This window comes from Heterocephalus glaber, unplaced genomic scaffold (genome assembly GCF_053883595.1).
Source record: "Heterocephalus glaber isolate CG9 unplaced genomic scaffold, H.glaber_assembly_v1.0 deba00001497, whole genome shotgun sequence".
Lineage (NCBI taxonomy): Eukaryota > Metazoa > Chordata > Mammalia > Rodentia > Bathyergidae > Heterocephalus > Heterocephalus glaber.
Genome location: NW_028258320.1, coordinates 73,816,092 through 73,832,763, shown reverse-complemented (window position 1 = coordinate 73,832,763; position 16,672 = coordinate 73,816,092). Strand labels below are relative to the sequence as shown.

Below are 16,672 nucleotides of genomic sequence, written 5' to 3'. Positions count from 1 at the left end.
ACAAACTTTCCCATATATACCCATCAGATAAATATACTCATCAGATAAATGAGGAAATTGAGCCTCATAGAACTGATGCAGTTTGTTAAGATTTTATAGCTAATCTAAAATTGATGGTCCAGGGCCAGGAATGTAGCTCAGTGGCACCACGTCTGCTTGGCAAGCACAAGGTCCCAAGTTCAATCCCGGGTACAAAAAAATTAAAATTAAAAAAATGAAGAAATAAAGTTGAGGTCCAGACTCAGGTTGGCCTGATTTTCCTTCCACTGAATTGGACTGTCTCTCTTGCCCTTCAAGTTGCCAACTGGGAACTCCCTGGTACCATAAGGAGGAACATCTGGCCCTTTCCTGGGAGGAGGGGTGACAGGTAATCTGTCAGGAAGACCCGGGGTGAAATTCCTGCAGTGGATAGGATGCTGGATGAAACAACTTCCAAGTCCTTTGCTAAGTCCACAGATGTGTAATTTGACTCCCACACCCATTTTACAGATAGGGGAAGAGAAAGGCAGAATGAGCAAGAGCTTTGCTCCTGTCCACACCCAGCTGGTGTGGAACATGGTAACTCTTCTACTGACTTTCACTGGAAGACACTTCCAAGATTTTAGACGTTCGAGCATCTTATCTTCATAGATGCTGAATCTCTATTTGTTGTGACTTTGACTAATCTAGTTTCCATCTTAATATACTACAACCAGCATATGATCGAAAGCAGGGAAGTGTCATGATTTCGTTTTCCCCTTCTTTCTCTTCTAAGAACAGAGGTAGAATAGACAGTCTGGCACAGGACCAGTTGATATTACTCTATATTATTCTACGTTTTTAATGCTTTGGATTCCTAATCCACTGTTGTAATAAATGTCTTGGCAATATATACCCACCCCCCAAAAAAGCAGCAGTATGGGAAAGGGTAGGAGTGGGAGTTGGAATACTCCCAGAAAAATGCAAAAACCAAGCCTAATCCCCAGTGCGTCTTGCAAAAACTCTGTCAATCTCTTGAAAAGCAATCAAGGCGATATCAATTCTGTCTTCCCATTAGGTGGAAAAGAAAAAGAAAAAAGACTCAGAAAGGTCTTTAAGAAACTACCACCTGAGCTGGGCATGGGGGTGCATACTTGTAATCTCAGCACTGTGGGAGGCTGAGGCAGGAGGACTGCATGTTTGAGCACAGAGTGGACAACTTAGCGACTTTGTGAGATCTTATCTCAAAAATGAATGAACAAATAAATAAATAATACAGCGCTGCAGACGCAGCTCGGTGAGAAGGCCCTGGGTTCAATTCCCGGTAACTTAGGAAATAGGGAGGGAGTAGAAAAGAGGAGCAGAGTAGAAGAGCGGGGAGGGGAGAGAGGGGGAGGAAAGGAGAAGAGCACTTTCTGGGCTGAAGTATGTGTGTCATGGCCAGACTTCGGGAAGACCAGCTGTCTGACAGTAGGAGGCCTGCAGTGGGCGGCACCCTGACCCCATACTCACATGGTTCCCGGATTTGAGGCCCAGGCTCAGAAGATGCTTTGTAACAGGGATGCTACAACCATCCTCTCATCCCCAATCCTCTACAACAGAATTCAAAAAAGCTGAATTTGAACTTCGGGCCTGTCCGTGCATTGACTTATACCATTAGATATCTAAATTCCTACCACTTAACTTAATGTAAAACCTGGGTAAGTAAATTGCCATAAAGGCTGTTAGAGAGGCTTACTGTTGAGTTAACAATTAACGACCAAGCAATTTGATTCCCAGAAAGCCGAATTATTTTGTCTATCTGGCTCAGGAAGTTTTTTAAATGTAGTTTTAAACATGCAGAGAGAGGGTTAGAAGGTAAAAGGCAAGATTGGGTGCTGTCTCATGAATTGGCCAAGCAGTGTTGGACGGTGGACAGAGAGAAGGTGAGAACTGGGATTCTGAAGTCACCCTGTCGTGGACATTCAACTAGCTCTTCGATCTAGTAAAGAATCTGGTAAAGTCTCTTAACTTCTCAGTGCCTCGGTTCCATTGTTTCTAAGTAGGTATAAGAGGGTAATACCAGATGGTGCTGTAAGGAGTACATGAAATGATCTACATTACTTACAACAGTACCTGACAGATAGTAGGTCTTCAGTAAATGTTAGTGATACTATCACATACTTTCACAATAAAAGTGGTGATGACTCCCTCCAACACATTTGAAACGAAAACAGTCAGCCATACAGAATCAATATAATTTTATATCTAGATGCTGTTACATTTAGTTTGCACAAATAGCAACCACAATTAAATTTTTAAATAAAATTAACTAGGCTGTCTTTTTATATTTGATCTCTATTTGTACTGTGTATAATCTCCAAGTGATTGGATTTCATTTTTATGACTGCTGTTAAACTGTAACATGTTTATTATCTTTCCCAGGGTGTGGTTCACACTCCAAATGCTATTGGCTTTCTTCAGCATACTATCTGTTCTTACTTAATTTCTCACTGTGAAGGAGATTGTGAAAAACTTGTTCAGAGGATATTGTTCCTAAGATATGTTAAATTATTAATTTATTAGAGTCTTGCATTATAAGTCTTTCTAAAAGTAAAGAGAGGAGGGAGGTCAACAAATGACTAGGATTTAACCCACATTACTAAAAGGACAGGATGTTCCTTTTTCCCCTGGGGACCACGCAAGGAAATGAGAACTAAATTTAAGGTTATGAGGTCTCATGTCACAAATTGATGTCTTAGGTTTATGTGCCCTAGTAATTTTGCACTGCTTTGGAAGGCTTACCCTGGAAGTTTAGCCTGAAGGAAGAAATTCAGTAGCTGACGGGGCTGTATAGAAATTACAAATCAAAGTCATCGAGAGTTTCCAGCAAGGCGCTTATCTCATGAGTACACACAAGGCAAATTTGTGTCCCACTCCAGTGGTACGACTGATGTCAAGTGTGGAGCCCTTCTACCTGGTGAAGTGTTCTGTACGGCTCTGCTCTCAAACACGTACACTTCAGTGAAATTTTAGGTCAATGCATTACTGCTCTCTGGAAGGATTTGTTTTGAAACTTTATCTCTAATTGTAAATTGCAAGGTTTTTAATCACTGTCATAGATTACATGGTAAGCAGCTGAGATCACTCTAACTTAAACAAGACAAGGATTTATTCAAAGAAAAAGGCTCAGAACTCACACTGAAGAAAAAGCTGAAAAATCGTGCCTGGGAAAGGACTAGAGCCGTGTGAGTCCTGTGAGATCTTTGAAGTAGTTTCTTAGATTTTCTTCAGGGAACTCCCTTGAGGAGAACTCAGATCTTTTTCTCTTTTTGAACTGTTCTACTAAAAACTCAAAGACTAGAGAGGGAAGGGCCGGGGCGGGGGGGGGGGGGCCGGTGTGCAGGTGTATTTTAGTGGCAGAGCACTTGTCTAGAATGCCTGAGGCCCTGGATTAAAACTTCTGGACTGGAGGGGAAAAAAAAAATAGAGAAGGAACACCTGGCTAGTCCAGCCTGGGCCATTCGTATTTCAGGGAAGGTAGGGTACCCAAACTGAAATTCTGAGGTGAAGAGGCTTTGCAGAGGAATATTGGGGCATTCTTTCTGAAAAATGAAATGGATACCACGCAAACAAAAATACACATTTATTGTAATCTATTGTAATCTAGTGAGGGAATTCTAACCCTTTGGGGATGCAGTAAGAAAAGACTGTCTTCCACCCCTGAAATCCTAGCATTTAGGTGGCCACTTTTGTGCACACAATGACCCTACAAGAATTCAAATAAGACAGAAGGGACACTAGGATTCTTTCACTGGTCTTCCCTCAAAAAGCTTTTAAATGAACACTTCGTGATTTGACTATATTTGAGAATGTATCATTGAGGGCCAGAGATTTAGCTCAGTGGTTCCACCACCTGCCTGGAAAGCGCACTCTCCCAAGTTTGATCCCTGGTACCAAAAAGAGAAAAAGAATGAGAGAATATATTATTGAAGCCTTAAAATCATACGCCATAGCCTTCACTTGCTATGGTTTATACCCAGATGTCCCCCCAAAGCCTCATGTACTCATAGGTGGGGCTCTGGGATAGTGACTGGATCAAGGAGTGTGAGACTGAATTATGGGTGTGATAACTGGGTCAGTCTGCTGATTGGATTAGCGTAGTTCTGGGTGTTGTTGAATGAATCTACTGAACACAGAAGACCCGCCGTGGGTGTGAGTGGACCGACCAGTAGGCTCACTGGGGAAGCTCGCTGCTGCTGCTTTTTTCTGCCTACCCTGCCATGGACTGTCTCTCCTCTGTCATGCCCCTCTGCCATGCCACCCTGCCTTGGAGCCAGCCAGCCATGGACTGAAACCTCTACAAAGTGTGAGCTGAAATAAACCTTTCTTCCTTTAAGTTGTGGGTGTCGGGTATTTTGTCTCAGCAATGAGAAACATCACTACAGGGTGGTCTGAGTGATCACTGACACATCTAAACTACTGTTTGAACTTGAACTCCACTCCCCATCTACAGTGCTGGCTAAATGTGCACTTCCTGTATGTGGCCCAGCTCACCACAGTGGAGTTTGGTTGGCTCAGGTTAGGGAGGGGGCTGCTGATCCTAAACTTTCAATAAGTTGCCCAGGTTGTTTTGTTTTGTTTTACTTTATTCATTTGCAGTACTGGAGAATGAATTCGATGTCTTTGCACTGAGCTGCATCCTCAGCCCTTTTTATTTTATTTTTATTTTGAGACAGGATCTCACTAAGTCTCTAAATTGCCCGTGCTGAGTTCTGACTTTTGATCTTCTTGTCTCAGCCTCCCAGAGTGCTGGGATTATAGTTATGATAATAACCTGGTCTACCTAGGCAATTCGGATGTGCACAGTTAAGTTTGAGAATCACCAAACCAGACTCAACAAATCCTAATGTTTTTGAGCTTATACTGTGTACCTGTGTGCACCTGTGCGTGTTCTAGACTCAATGGACAAAGTAAGTCAGGTTCTTACTCTTTTGAAGGCTCTTAAGAGGAGGAAATTAATGGTGAAGAAATATAAAAAAAATTAACGAGTGCAATAATTTCTCTGAAGGAAGAAAAGAGGGTAATCTCAAGCTTCACAGAAAGGTTCGCTTTTACCTGCCATACTGTTTCGTCTCAAGTTCCCTCCGTCTTAGGTAATGGTCCTGCCATCTACCTAGGTACTCCACCCAAAGATGTATCTGATCATCTCCTCTCCCTCACCCACACCATGCACTCCATCAATAAGGCAAATCAGCTTTCCCTCCCGAAGAGACAGAAGTCCGCGCCTGTCTGCTCTCTCCAGGGGCCCAATTTTTTCCTGTGTGGCTGACATTAATGGCTTGCTAAGTGATTCCCAGTGTCTACTCCTGTCTTTCTGTACTTTGTCCAGACAGCAGCCAGAGTGAAATTTCAAAAATACAAATGAGGGCCAGGGATTTAGCTCAGTGGTTTCACCGCCTGCTACGCAAGTGCAAAGACTCGAGTTTGATCCCCTGTACCCCCCCAAAAAAATACAAATGAGATCATATCTCCCTCTGGTTTAAAATCTTCTGAAAGTCAGCCGGGCCTGGTGGCACGTGCCTGTAATCTCAGCACTCTGGAAAACGGAGGCCGGGAAATCACAAGTTTGAGCCCAGCCTGAGCAACTTGACAACTTAGCAAGACCCTGGTTCAAAATAAACAATAAAGAAGACTCAGAATGTAACTGAGTGCAAAGGCCCTGGGTTCAACCCCTAGTACCACATGCACCAAAAAGGGAAAACTTTCCAAAAGTCAAATTCCTCACCTTGGCGCACGAGACCTGCGTGACCCAGGCCCTGCCCAGCTCTCTGGCCTCATCTCTAGCCTCTCTTCCCCTCCATCACAGTGCTCAACCCCTGGCCTCTTCCTTCAGCACAGACACACCAGGCTTGTCCTGCCTCTTGAACTTAGTTGTCCCTCCACTTGCCAACTACAGATCATTTGGGTCTCAGCTCATCCTGACAAAGTACCTCCTCACCCACCACAGTCATTGTCAATGGTCTGTTTTATTTTAGCATCTGTAATGACCCTATTTATTGATTCATTTGCACAGGAATATCTGTGTTTTCCCAGTACAATCAAAGGTTCACTGCTCCATCCCTAGTACTTCCAAAAGTGGCTGGCACATGGCAGGAATTCCACCAACACTGTGGCCTCAGTAAGTGAAAATCAGACAGTGGTTTAACGGAAGGTAATTGGAGGCGGGGCAACTTAAACAGCTCTGTGGAAATGAAGGCTCCGTGTTTCAGGGTAACAGGTTAAATTCCTTCTTGGAACTTTGAGCTAAGAGTAAATGCATAGTTATGTGTTTGTGAACAACATAAATCCTAACTTTGGCCTACCCAAACTCTTCGTTCCAGGCAAACAGGTTTACTTGCTATTCTGTCAACATACTTCAGACTTCCTGTCCCTATTCAGCAAGGGACCTGAGTCATGCATTCACCATGAGCATATCCCTGAGCACAGTACCATGGGACTGTCCGAGAAAGTGCACATACATCCTGCGCCCCTCCACCTCCATCAACAGAAGACCCCTCTTCTCCATCTTTCCCTCATGAAAATTCTGTTCTTCCTACTCAGAGACATTATCTCTGTTTTTTCCAGCAGGAGCTGACTTTTTTCTTTCTTGACTCCATTTGCAGATTTACTTATTAAATGTGCACCTTGAGTGAGTTATTTAACCTCTCTGAGCCTCAGTTTCCTCACCTGAGAAACAGGACTGACGATACTGACTTAACAGAATTGATAGCATGATTAAATGGTAACAATGGAATTCTAAGCACAGTACTTGATACAATCATTCATTAAATGGTAGCTAAAACAATTTTTATTCTTTCATATTGCTAGTAAAACAATAATTGTGTCTTAATAATTATTAAAATAGAAAATAATATTGATAAGAAAGCAGTTAATTATGTTTATCATTTGTTTTCCATTCTATGTTTCCCATTTGCTAGGAGCTTCATATTTATTGTCTTGTATAAGCTAATTTTGCAATCTAGTGACTTCATACACTTGCATATTATTTTTCAACTCAGTGTTTAGGGCATATGCTATATTTAAGGGTTTTTTTATAGTCCTCCCAATGTCAAACTAATAAATCTTTCATAACAAGGGCTCAAGAACTATTTGTTGCAAATAATGCAATTATTTGCAGCTCTGAGATTTGGAGACTTGGGTTAACTCCGATAGAAGCTGATCTAGAAAATTAGATCAATTTGGTCTGCAATTTTTGTTTAAAAACTTAGGTCTGGGCATGACAGCTGGTTAAATTGTGTGCTGCCACAAGCTCTTTCAATAACTGCATTTGAGCATCTACTATGTGTGCCATGATCCTTTATAGGCAACTACTGAAGGCTTCTAAAATAAGGAAATTATGGGAGGGGCAGTGCTGGGGCAGAGCACCGTGACAGAGCACATGCTTAGCATGTGTGAGGCCCTTGGTGCTAGGTTCAATACCTGGTACCCCTAAAACTACTTAAGGAATTTATAGCATTCACTTGTCAATATTTCTTGAGTGTTTATAAACTCCACTTTTGCAATTGTTTATTCTGCCCAAGAGGCTGACCTATCTATTTATATCTATCTATATCTCTCTAGATATATTCTACCTATGATCATATTTATACATTTATATATGTGTTGAAACTTGAGTGCTTACAGAATATACAGAACATACAGGACAATGACAATTAGGCTCTGGAGTCTGAAAGCCTGGGTTTGAATCCCAGCTCTGCTAATTCTTTCTATGAGGGCTTGGGCAAGTTACATAAGTAAGACTGGGGCTCTGAGGCTCAGTTCCTTCATCTGTAAAAGTGAAAATAATAACACTACCCACCCCTAAGGGTTCTTGTAGGTATGAAGTGAAAACATGTCTTTATATACCACTCAGTTTGGCATGTTTTATTTTTTGGTGCTGGGGATTGAAATCACACACCTGGCACATGCTAAGCAGGTCCTGCACCACTAAGCTACAGCCCAGCACTGGCATGTTTTAAAAACCCAAAGTATTAGCTATCTTTAAAGCAAGAGTTCATATTACTTGATCAAGCACAAGTACCCTGTACAAAAAGAATGTACGTGGGAACTCATTTTTGAACAAGGAAAGAGGGACATAAACTTTAGTTCCATTATGTGCCAGGCAGTGGAATAGAAACTCTCCACAGTTATAGCATGTCATCTTCACGAGACTATGAAATATGTATCTAACAGATGAGAATACTAGGGCTCTGAGAGGTTGAGTATCTTACCCGAGATTTTAAAAAAGTGCAGCCAGGCTCATCCTTTTCTGAATCCTCCTCGCATAATAAAAAGGAACCCTGGGCCGGGGGGTGGGGGTTGGGGTGGATTTAGCTCAGTGGTTCCGCTGCCTGCCTGGAAAGTGTAAGGTCTGGACTTCGATCCCCGGTACCAAAAAAAAAAGAGCCCCCTGCATCTCATTCATTCTGTCCCCGGATTCAACTCACACTCTGCACTGATTCTGTAAGATAGTGCTGCTTGGACAGGCCTGCCTGAGAATCACCTGCCAGAGGGGTGGGAGTGCAGGAGGACACTTAGGACTCCATCCGAAACAGTTCCATTTTGGTAAATCTGCTGTGGGCTCAGGAATCGGCATTTCAGGAAACTCTCCAAATGACTTTGCTGCAGGTGGCTCCTGATCACATTCTAGAAGTACAGACATAAGGATTAAAATACTTGTTCTAAGATCATGGAATATAAATATTTAAGATTAACAGGTAGTGTTATGACACATGGCCATAGGATGAAAAAAATGTATATACAACTGACATATTTTAGGTTTCATACAGTAAATGTATCCTTTGCATTTATTTTACAGTTTCTCTACATAGAAACCAATGACTTAGCTGGGTCCAGGTGGCACATGCCTCTAATCCCAGAATTCTGAGAGGATGAGGCAGGGGAATTTCAAGTTCAAGTCCAGCCTGGGCAATTTAGCAAGACCCTGCCTCAGAAAAAAAAGAAAGAAAATTTAAAAAGGGGTGGGAATGTAGCTCAGTATGAAGGCCCTGGGTTCAAATCCTCAGTGCCACTACCACCACCACCAGAACAAACAAAAAAAAAACAAGAAAGAAAGAATCTAATAACTCATAGGTTGAGTTCGTATGAGTTTTTATGTCCAATCTTTAAGTGGACTTCTCATTAGGAGTACCTTATTTGTAGCAGTTATTTGCTTATTTAGTTAGTCATGATCATTTAATTCACCAAATAGAAAATAAATTAAAATAAACACACACACACAAATAGGATGCTATAGGAAACCATGGAAGTCATAGGAATTTATTAAACTCAATTATATAAACAGTTGTACAAGAATCTGTCAGGTGTTTAACTGTGATGATTCCTTTAAAATAAATCATATAGGTCACATAGTGCTAATAAAATATGTTGATGAATCCATGAGTCCTTTGCCCTGATTATGTCTCCTTGGGGAACGGAGAACTCATTAGCGTGAGTTCCCTGTCAGTCCTCCCTGCCTTGTTCCCCAAGTACCTTCCAGACAAGCTCGGCATAAAAGAGTGATCAAAATGTATGTAGCAGGGCCGTTTCAGATGAACAGCTCATCTAGCCCACTGATAAATATATGACACTACATAGTGTGAAAAGGCTGCTGTGCTTCATTAAGTTTATTTTCTTGTCTGAGAATTTTGAAAAGGTAAATTTGGACAGGGGTGGGATAGGGAGAGAGAACTCTATAAACTCTTGGGTCTTCATTTTCAACTGCAGATGCATATTTCCCAACCCAGGGGGAAATCCTCAAAGCTGAGAAGTTGTTAAATTGGGAACAGCAGGGGTGTGTGTTTGTGTGTGTGTGTGTGTGTGTGTGTGTGTGTACAGAGTGAGAGAAGAGAGATAAACTTGTTTGGTTTCTAAAACAATAAGTAGTAAAACAGGTTATTTAGGGTAAAGTCCCTTGAACCAGAAAAATGATTCAAAATACATCAGCCTATAATAATACCTTATACTTACGTTGTGCTTTGAAAAGTTCAAAGCAGTTTTACATTTATATCTCATTTGAGTTTCACAACAGCCCTATGAAATAGGTAGAGCAGGCATTATAATCTACAAGCACCACTTAAAAGATGGCTAAACAAAGGCACAAACATGTCAAGAAACTTGTTCAAAGTCACATAACCCGTTGGTGTCACAGCTAGAAGGAGAACACCAGGATTTGAAACTTAAGCCTGTGTTTTCTTGGCAGGAAGTGTCTCTGCTACTGCTTGATCTACCCAGGGTTCATGTGGAGATTTGTGGCTACAATTTAATTGGAGAATACAAATCAGGCCTGCCTAAAGAGCTCCACAGAAAGGAGGTTGTGTCTTTCAGATCATGGCTGTGTTGGAAAAGGGAAGTGTAAAATGGAGTCAGTTGTTTTGGACAATGCAAATTAAAAACAAACAAAAACACTTTGTAATCAGTTTCAGGGTATTTGGGGGCAATTCACTCATTAAATCGTGCATTCATGTTTAAAAAGTATCTATTAGGTGTTTTTGTATAAGAAACCGCTTTATATTTTGGGAAGATACAAAGAAATGCATTTTAAGTTTTTCAGGGTGCTTACTTTGAATTATAGAGATAATCATCACTTTATTCATTGATCTTTATCACTTTGTAGGTGAAATGAAAAACTTCCTTGCAGAGAAGCAAGATAACAACTGATGCAAAACTAGGCAACTAATTTCCTTCCATTCTCTCCCTGTAGGAGGCTTTTTTTTTTTCCTTTTTACTGAAGGTGATAAACTGTGTACCTGCCAGGTACACAAAACAAGAAATTTGCTATATCATCTAATATAATGCAGATTTTAACCCTGAAACTAGGTTGACTGGGCTCAGGTTAGTGCAGGTTCCCACCTAGGAATAACCAGATCAAGATTTCAGGGAAAATGTTCGTGCAGAGCACAAAGCTTTCAATAGCCAAAAAGTATTTCAGAAGGTCAGAAATAATTTTCTGTAACATTTTCCCTCCCTGACTGCAAAAAAGAACTTTTCCTCTAGGTAGGCATGGTTGAGGATGTAGACAGAAGGAAAGAGGCGAGAACAGGTACAAAGAAATATTCCCCAGAGTGGCTGAAGTTCTTGTCATTTGGTTGGAAGATAAGCAAGAATATGCTCATTGGTGGTATGGGTTCCCCAAGGTGGTCGTCATCTTCTTCCTTTTTTAAAAACATTTTCCTGGAAAAATTTCTTCTCTTACTAGCATAAACCTCCAAACCTGAAGGCAGACTCTGTACTAACACTGATGTGCACTGTCAGTCCTTGTTGAATAGGTTTCTTTAGTTTATACTGCCCGCACAGAGTGTCTTGAGTGTAGTCATTTTCTGTTGTTTTGACTGGTCCTGCCTGGCCCCAAATGTGAGTGTTCATAAGTATTGTGAATTTATTTGCTTTGTGTGTAGAGTGAAGTTAATCCCAGCTCTGTTCCTAATACTGTTCCTATTTTGCTCTTCCAAGTTTCTATGTTCCCCACTTGTAAAATTACAGATTTGCAGTAGGTGCGCTCTAAAACATGTTCCAATTCTATCATCTGAGGATGGTGAATGTCTCAGTTATATTTAACACACACTAAATTACTCCAGTCAGCTGGTACCCTTAACAATATGGAGTTTGGGTTCTGCTTCAGAAAAACTGGTCGTAGTTGGGTATGCAATCATAATTCACATGAAAGTAAGTTTATTCATTTTACAAAATTTCACAAAATAATTTCAAATTAGCAGTGAATAACAAATGGTGGTTATACATTTTAAATGTTTATTTTAATCCATGTTTTCAGGAAAAGTAGAGTTGGAGATACTTGCATTGAATAATCAAAATACACACATATGAAGTCATAAAATGACAGTATTTTGGAATGTGAAATGACCTTAGGAAATTTTAATCCATTGTCCACATTCTACAAAATAGGGAACTAAAGACCAAATGAGGTTACCTACTTACTCAAGACTACATAGGTAATCAACAAAGGTTGTGCAAAGAAAATTAACAGCAGAATATTTTCCATACTTTTCTCTCTTTGTATTTTGAGAACACACCTCTACATTCACCTATGCAAACAAAAGTCATAGACGCTCAGTCCTTAAATCAAGGAATATTATTAAAAATAAAGTTTAGGTTTATAATGCAGACTATTTAGACATTTTAATAGTCTAAATAATATTCATACACATTTAAAGTAACCTAAGGCACTTGTGTTTAATTTTGCAGACCGTTGAATCGCCACTGAAATTAGCGCAGTACTCTTATCATTTTCTAAAATTTAGATATAACATAGTTCATTGTGATTTTTATAACATGTGAATATATACTGAATTGTCAATAATATATTTTCTAATACTAGCATTCATTGAAATTCCTGATATGCTTGTAGGTGTCAGCAGGACTTGAATCTATTGCTGCCACTCACGTTAGTTTATTATTCTTGTATTCAGTTTCAAATAGCATTTCTATAATGATGCACAATGATTAGAAATTAAATATTAGCACAGATTGCTACAGTTCCAAGGTACACATCTTTATTTCTGCTATTAACTTCAATGTCTAAAGTTGGCACGGCTCTTTAAAACCAGTGCTTCTAGCGATTCATTGACTCGCACTAAAATCAGTGCCTCTGTCCCACAATCACCCAGTTAATTTTAACCTTGACCTCCCACAGCTGTACTGCTTTACTCGGTCTAGAAAAACTCCTTGATTCCACCCTTTCCCTCTCTTGTGAAGCAACAGTGGAGAGGAAAACCGAAACCCTTTCCTTTAAGAAAGATTCCCCCTCCTCTCTTAGAAGCAAGTGGCTGATGGTAATTGCGGAGTCTCCAAGTCATACTCTTTACTACTCAGCACTGGGATCAGCTGCCGTCGCCGCTCTGAGGCTGCAGTGGGTTTCAGTGCAGCCAGCACTGCAGAATCCACATTAAGGAAAGGAAGACAGGCATACGACTGCTGACTGCTGCCCTGCACACCCGAAGGCTTTGCATCTTCAGCGGTAAGCAGGTCGTTTACCCATTTTGCTCAGGAACTGTGGGAAAGGGCATGGTCGTGGCAAAGACTGCTCATCAGACAGGCTTAAAACGACTGTGTGAATCTGTTTTCCTTTGGTAATGGTGGGGTCTAGGTTTGTGACTGGCAAATGCCCTGTATAGTGAAGACTAGAATCTGAGAGGTGCCCTCGGCATATTTCGTGTGTGCACTATTCATTAAAAGGCTAATCTTGATGCACGCAAAGCTCCCCCCTTCTTTGCTTTTTAAATGCAAGAAAACATCCAGCCACTCCCAATATCTCTCTGTAACACTGCAGATATTTTTAAATGCCGAATAAACTGACAAGCCGAGCATTTTCTAAATATTGTTTCCTCTCTAAAGCCAGGAAGTCTTCCCTCCCCACGACTGTTTAGGAATATTTCAAAACAAGGCACGGTTAGATTTTTGAACAAATGGGAGCCGGTGGTGGATTAAAATTCCTATAGCCTCCGTGCACTGGAAAGAGAAAACGAGGATAAATGAATCACAGCTTGTGCCAAGACAAGATTCATTTTCCACACTTCATATGGGGGAAGAGGAAACTACATTTAATTGGCAAATTTTTAGGGGCCAGGGAGGGGATGGAGATGAGGGGGATGGTGTGTGGTATTCGAGGCGTCTGCAGATGAGGAAGGAAATGAAGTGGCCTGTCGCCAGGGCTTGGAAGACGGGAGATAAGGGTGGAGAACGAAGTTTGTTCTCTGGCAGGGTGGGGCTGCCCCGAGGGGCCGTGAGTCACGGCGCGGCGCGGGGCGACGCGGGGAGGGCTGTGCTGCAGGACCCGGTGCGGGAGAGCCGTGCCAGCCGTGGGCGGCGGGGGAGCGCGCGGCGGGGAGGTCTATTTCGAGACCAGGCCAGGATGAGGGACGTGTCCGGCGGCGGGGCGGGCGGCCTGGTGTCACCTGTGGCTGGATCCCCAGCTCTGCGATTGAGTGCTGCAAAGTCTGGCGGCCTCGGGTTCATTTTCGGGCTGCGAGGCAGCGCCTCGGCTCCGGGCCTCCCAGAGGTCAGCTCTGTAAGGTTACCCGGAGAGGAGCCACGCGGGGCGGCCCGGGCGGGCGCGCGTCCCCAAAGGCAAAGGCGCAGCGAGAAAATCCGGGCCCTCAGGGCGCCCCGACCCCGGCGGCGGTCCAGCTCGCGCATGGGGGGCTCGCCCCCAGGCCGGCCGTGGACGTTTCCGAGGCGCCCTCCTCCCCCTGGCGGCCGGGTTTGCGTCGGGGTGGGGGGTGGGCGATGCACGGCCGAGCAAGACAGTCGAAGCGCCAGGCCGCGCCTGCTACGACTGCCGAGCGCGAGGCCCTAGCGGCACTCACGACCCCGAAGCCGCGGAGCTGGCAGCTCGGAAGGGGGCTTCGGGGGCTCAGCCGGAACGCTGAAGGGGCGCTCGGGGCGGGGCCAGGAGGAGGAGGGCCTGTGATGGGCGGTCGGGGGCGGGGGCTGGAGGGGCGGGACCAGGGCCCTGGGGGAGGCGGGCCTTGAGGGGCGCTCGGGGCGGGGACTGGGCGGGGACTGGGGCGGGGCTCGGGCGGGGCCGAGGCAGCTCGCGGGGACTTCGGTCAGTCCCGCCGGAGCGCGAGCCGCCAGCCCCTAACGGTCGCCCGGGTGAGGGGCGGGTGGCGGGGAGGAAATGGAGGAGATTTAAATTAATTTTCTAAAACTGCGAGAGCGAAAGGCTTCGGAGCCCCAAGTGTCGCCGCTTCCTGCTGCTCGGTGTCCAGGTCCCTCCCTCGCTCCCTCCTCACGCCCCTGCCCGTGTCGAGCCCTCCCCTCCGGACCGAGCGGCGCTTAAGAGGCGGCTGCGGCGGACCCCCGAGCTCGCGGCGGCCGGGCCCGGCTGCTTTGCGGAGGGCTGGAGCACAAGGCAGGCCGCCGGCGAGGTAATCCTGCGGGGCGGGGCGGGGCGGCCTTGGGTGACCCCGCGGCGGGAAGGCGCGCGGTGGGACTTCTCGGCAGTGCGGCCCCAGCGCCTTAGCCCGGAGGGCGCGCACTGGGCGGGCGGCGGGCGTTCCCGCGCTTGAAGAGGTGGAGGAAGGGCGGCAGTGATTTGTTTTTGTTTTGCTTTTTTCTCATTTAAGGAGCTTCTGTTAACAAGTTGAAAGTGTTGAGCCACTTCGATAACCCGCATCCTCAGCTCCGCCCCCCAGCGCGGGCGCGCGCACACACGCACACGCACCACCCCTATAAAGGTATACGCGTTAGGGTGCACTTCTGGCCAGGAGTGACGAGCAGAGTGAGCAGCAGGTCTGGTTTGCTGGTGCTCGTCCAGCCCCTTTGGAGGTATGCTGTTACAGCTGAAGCGAGACCGCAGACAGGTAGAAAAAGCTGGGCCTCTAGTAAACGGGCAAGAATGCCCTCGGGTGAACTTTTTTTGTTGTTTGCAGATTTAATTGCAAGTAGGTGCCCGTTTAAAATGGGAGTGTAAGGAAAACCACTAATATTCTTGGCACATGTGCTGTTGCAGTTGACCTGCTGCAGTGGTTTGGGATTTAACTCACCCAAGAGGCTTTGAGTAAGGATTATATGCAAAGTTGGTGAAGGAATTACTAAGATTCTGGGGCTTGAGGCTAGCTACCTAATTATGTGTGTGCATGTTTCTATTGAATTATGCGACATTTTACATTTAGGAGTATGAAATGGTTGCCTTTCTTGGAATGGATTCCATCTACATTGTGCTAAGTACATCTTGATTTTGGTTTTAGAAGACTTCTGGTGAATATTAAGTTAGTACAGTGTAATTTGTCCTTAAGATACTAGTTAAGATACTTGTCTAGTAAAAAGATTGTAGGAAAGTTATGCACGGACTCATTTATAGGGTTACTTCTGGAGCATTTGTAGAAAGGTTTTGTATGTGAGTTGTCATTGCATTGTACTTGCAGTGTATCTCATTTTGTTTAAATCGAACAGATTACTGAAAGACCAGAAAAAACTTTGGCCACGTTTCATTTTTCTTCTCTCTAGAGTTATGTATCTATTTTAAACATTACACATAATTTAAGGATTTCTTGAGATACTTGGTTATGAGACATTTAATGTGTTGTAGCTTTTTACATGACTGATATCAGGAAATGTTTGGTAAACACGTGGTCATGTGACACCTGGAATTACTTATTTTTAGAATGTAAAATACGAGAAAATTGTACACTGCCATTTCTAACCTTTTTCCTTTTCTGTAATGTTATCCTGGGTTGAATGTGAGTTCTGCTCACTGATATGGATTTGCTCTTTGTAAAAGCAGAATGTTTTGGGGATTAAGAGGGCGTGATACCATCAACAAGCCTTATAAATATTAACAGAGTCCTAAAACCTAGATAAAGGGTGGTGTCCAACTTCTGAGGTTGTAAGGTTTCCTGAAGTAGGCCTGTCTGCCCAAGTGCTTTTGACACTTGTAAGCCTTCAGGAGGTTAGCTGGTTAAAGTCTTCCATTCCAGAGCAGTTGGTGAGCAGCACTAGGCAGTATGTATGTAAGTCATCAGAGTAGAAGCTGCAGTTCTGCTGAGGAAGGAAATCAGGTGAAAACATGAAAAGCCGATGCTGAAAAGTCTGTAGGGTATCAGGCAATGATCATAGCAGAACCTTAGCTTAGCGAAAGTGTTGTATGTGTAGTGCTTAGAATAGTTTGTACTCAGTAAATGTTTATGTTTATCATCACTGGTGTATAAAATGACATCTTTTTGAAGGCAGTTGG

At 43.6% G+C, this 16,672-nt stretch overlaps 1 protein-coding gene across 29 annotated transcripts in view; it reads left to right on the top strand.

Annotated features, from left to right (window-relative positions):
- The first annotated feature begins 12,534 nt into the window (after nt 1-12,534).
- The window catches only part of Add3 (adducin 3), a 127,544-nt gene continuing 123,406 nt past the window's right edge, over nt 12,535-16,672 (top strand). For 4 of the 29 annotated variants that reach the window (XM_087185334.1, XM_087185322.1, XM_087185329.1 and 1 more), the window contains exon 1: nt 14,526-14,864. The gene's annotated coding sequence lies outside the window, so the exon portion shown is untranslated. Of the gene's footprint in view, nt 12,953-13,859; nt 13,994-14,502; nt 14,865-15,062; nt 15,300-16,672 lie in introns of those variants that run through there. The other 25 variants (XM_087185336.1, XM_087185324.1, XM_087185312.1 and 22 more) reach the window with 18 other exon arrangements.